Genomic DNA, 3,705 nt, shown 5'->3' with positions numbered 1-3,705 from the left:
TGTGCGTTGTAGCTGCGTTCTCCACCCATTAAATCAATGATGTGGGTCACAACGAAACCAAAATGCACTTGAACTGCAGTTTTGTTGCGTTCCGCATGCTCTTTTGACAGAGAGCCTTTTCAGTCTCTCTCTGTCAATGTCGGTCAATCTCTGTCTGTGGATGTCGGTGAATCTCCCTCTGTCTGTCGGTCGGTCTCTTTCTCTGTCAGTTGGTTGCTCTGTCTGTCTGTCTGTCTGTCTGTCTGTCTCTCTCTCTCTCTCTCTGTCGGTCTGTCCCTCTCTCTGTCCGTCGGTCAGTCTCTCCCCCTCTCTCATAATCACCGATCCCCGGCGCGGTGCTGCACGGCTGTCACACTGCTCCGGCGGCTTTTCCTCTTTTGAAAATGCCGGCCGCCCATTATTCAATCTCGTATTCCCTGCTTTCCCCGCCCACCGGCTGCTGTGATTGGTTGCAAAATTGAAGAAAAAGACCGGTACTCTTCTTTATGAATGTAGATTCTTTTTATTGTACAACTGTACAGGCGTCAAATATTATAACGCGTTTCGGTGAAAGCCTTTCTCAAACAAAAGATGATTACTGCATCACAATTCCCACACTAAATAATAAAGGTTCATGGATCTGGTAGGAGTAAACACCCTACTCATTTGCATAATCAAATATATCAATTAACAACTCAAATCCCAAGATCCAATTCAAGTTAACAAAAAAAAAAACACCAAGAAAAAAGAGATATACTTTTATAAATGCAGAGCATATGAGGGAAAAAGGGGGAAACATCAATAATAATGTGAATCATCAAAAATAAAATAAACTCTTGTTCAAATAAATTATTGCAAAAAAATTTTTGCCATTTTTTTTTTTTTTGCTATTATAATTTTTATAATTTTTATACTTAAGGATTCACATAGCGTCATGAAATTTAAACTAGAGAAACATAGGTTATATTATAGCAACCAAACAAAGTTACATGATGGGGTTACATTTATATGACAGAAAAATACACAGAGAGAATTTAATCAGCGAGTCATTCATTACAAGAAACCACTAATGTCATAGTCTCTATTCAGACCAAGCGGCTGCAGAGATTGCAGCCTGAATATCCAGGTCTCTATCCTCTTCAGCATTGTGATGCGATCCCCCCCTCGTCTGGGCAGCTGGACCTGCTCCAAGATCTGGAAACGTAGTTGGGAGACATTATGCCTAAATTCAGCAAAATGCTGGGATACAGGTAAGGGTAGATTTTTTTGCCTTATTGTATACTTGTGATTAGATAGTCTCTCTTTTAATCTTTGAGTGGTTTCACCTACATAAATTAAACCACAAGGACATTTCAACATATACACCACAAAACTACTATCACAGGTATAACATCCATTTTTTCTAAAAGATTCCCCTGTACGAGGATGCTGAACTGTCGATCCCTTAATTACACCAGGTCCGCTCTCACTACTTTATCCCTAATGTTCAGAGATCTACGATGAGACATAAGGGGAGGTCTGTGAAAATCTTTAATATTGGGGTAGGAGTTAGATAAAACATTCCAATGTTTCCTCAAGACTTTATGGATGAATACAGACCATGGATAATAAGTGTTTGAAAAAACTAGCCTCTGCTCTTTATCCCTCTGTGTGGATTGTCTGTCTTTCTGCTCATTCAGTAACCTTGAGGGGTAACCCCGCTGTGAAAACTTTATGGACATTTCATCTACTCTTTGTTCAAGCACCTTTGGGTCAGTGACTATTCTCCGCACTCTTTGATATTGCGAGTGTGGCAATGATTTTTTCAGATGAGGGGGATGATTACTAGAAAGAAGCAGGAGATTATTTTTATCAGTCGGCTTTCTATATAGGTCAGTGTATAGATTATGGTCGTCATCCTTAATGACAATTGTATCCAAAAAATTAATTCTGTCCAAATGACAGTTCATTGTAAACTTCAGTTCAGACCAGATAGAGTTAATCTCATTAATAAAGACCTCCAGGGCTCGAATGTCACACCTCCAAATACAAAAAATATCATCCAGGAATCTGCGCCAAAAAACACAGTTCGCTTGAAAAAAAACACCTGAATAAATAAATTCCTTTTCAAACCACGCCATATAAGCATTGGCGTAAGGAGGTGCGACATTCGAGCCCATCGCTGAGCCACAGCGCTGTTTATAGAAGGTGTCCTGAAATAAAAAATAATTCTAATTCAAAGTTAAGGCCCCGTCACACTAAGCAACATCGCTGCTAACGAACAACTTTTGTGACGTAGCAGCGATGTTGCTAGTGATGTCGCTGTGTGTGACATCCAGCAACAACCTGGCCCCTGCTGTGAGGTCGTTGGTTGTTGCTGAATGTCCTGGGCCATTCTTTAGTTGTTGCTGTCCCGCTGTGAAGCACAGATCGCTGTGTGTGACAGCGAGACAGCAACAACTAAGTGTGCAGGCAGCAGGAGCCGGCATCTGCGGACACTGGTAACCACAGTAAACATCGGGTAACCAAGAAGCCCTGTCCTTGGTTACCCGATATTTACCTTTGTTACCAGCCTCCGTTGCTCTCACTGTCAGTGCCGGCTCCTGCTCTGTGCACATGTAGCTACAGGACACATCGGGTTAATTAACCCGATGTGTGCTGTAGCTAGGAGAGCAGGGAGCCAGCGCTAAGCATTGTGCGCTGCTCCCTGCTCTGTGCACATTTAGCTGCAGTACACATCCGGTAATTAACCCGATGTGTGCTGTAACTAGGAGAGCAGGGAGCCAGCGCTAAGCGGTGTGCGCTGCTCCCTGCTCTGTGCAGCTGCACCCTGTACTCTATACCCTATATATGTACTCTGTGCAGCTGCACCCGGTGTGCGCTGCTCACTGCTCTGTGCACATTTAGCTGCAGCACACATCGGGTAATTAACCCGATGTGTGCTGTAACTAGGAGAGCAGGGAGCCAGCGCTCAGTGTGCGCTGCTCCCTGCTCTCTGCACGTGTAGCTGCGTGCGCTGGTAACCAATGTAAATATCGGGTTGGTTACCCGATATTTACCTTAGTTACCAAGCGCAGCATCTTCCACGCGGCGCTGGGGGCTGGTCACTGGTTGCTGGTGAGCTCACCAGCAACTCGTGTAGCGACGCTCCAGCGATCCCTGCCAGGTCAGGTTGCTGGTGGGATCGCTGGAGCGTCGCAGTGTGACATCTCACCAGCAACCTCCTAGCAACTTACCAGCGATCCCTATCGTTGTTGGGATCGCTGGTAAGTTGTTTAGTGTGACTGGACCTTTAGAGCGAGTAACTAAAAAAAAACCTTTTTTGCATATCCGAGTAATCAGTCCCATTCAATAGCCACTCAACAGCTCTTATTCCTTTTGAATGAACAATGGAGGTGTAGAGACTACACACATCTAATGTTAGTCACCCGATTCAACAGATACACTTTTAATCTCATGAAGAAAGTGTGAAGTGTCCAGTAAATATGATGGAGCTGATTTGGTTAGTGGGGTCAATATTTTTTCTAACACAATAGCGGGGGCTGCTAAAATAGAATCAGTAAGGGCGACTATTGGCCTCCCAGGTGGACATTGAAGTGATTTGTGCACTTTAGGTAATGTATACAGGATAGGTGTAATCGGATGTTTTTTAAGTAGGAAATTGGCCATTTTTTCATCTATTATTTTTAATTCTAAATACCTATTAATAATATTAAGCAGTTTTTTTGAAATATCAAAAACCAGATC

This window comes from Anomaloglossus baeobatrachus, unplaced genomic scaffold (genome assembly GCF_048569485.1).
Source record: "Anomaloglossus baeobatrachus isolate aAnoBae1 unplaced genomic scaffold, aAnoBae1.hap1 Scaffold_97, whole genome shotgun sequence".
Taxonomy (NCBI): Eukaryota; Metazoa; Chordata; class Amphibia; order Anura; family Aromobatidae; genus Anomaloglossus; species Anomaloglossus baeobatrachus.
Note: the sequence above shows the minus strand (reverse complement) of the source record.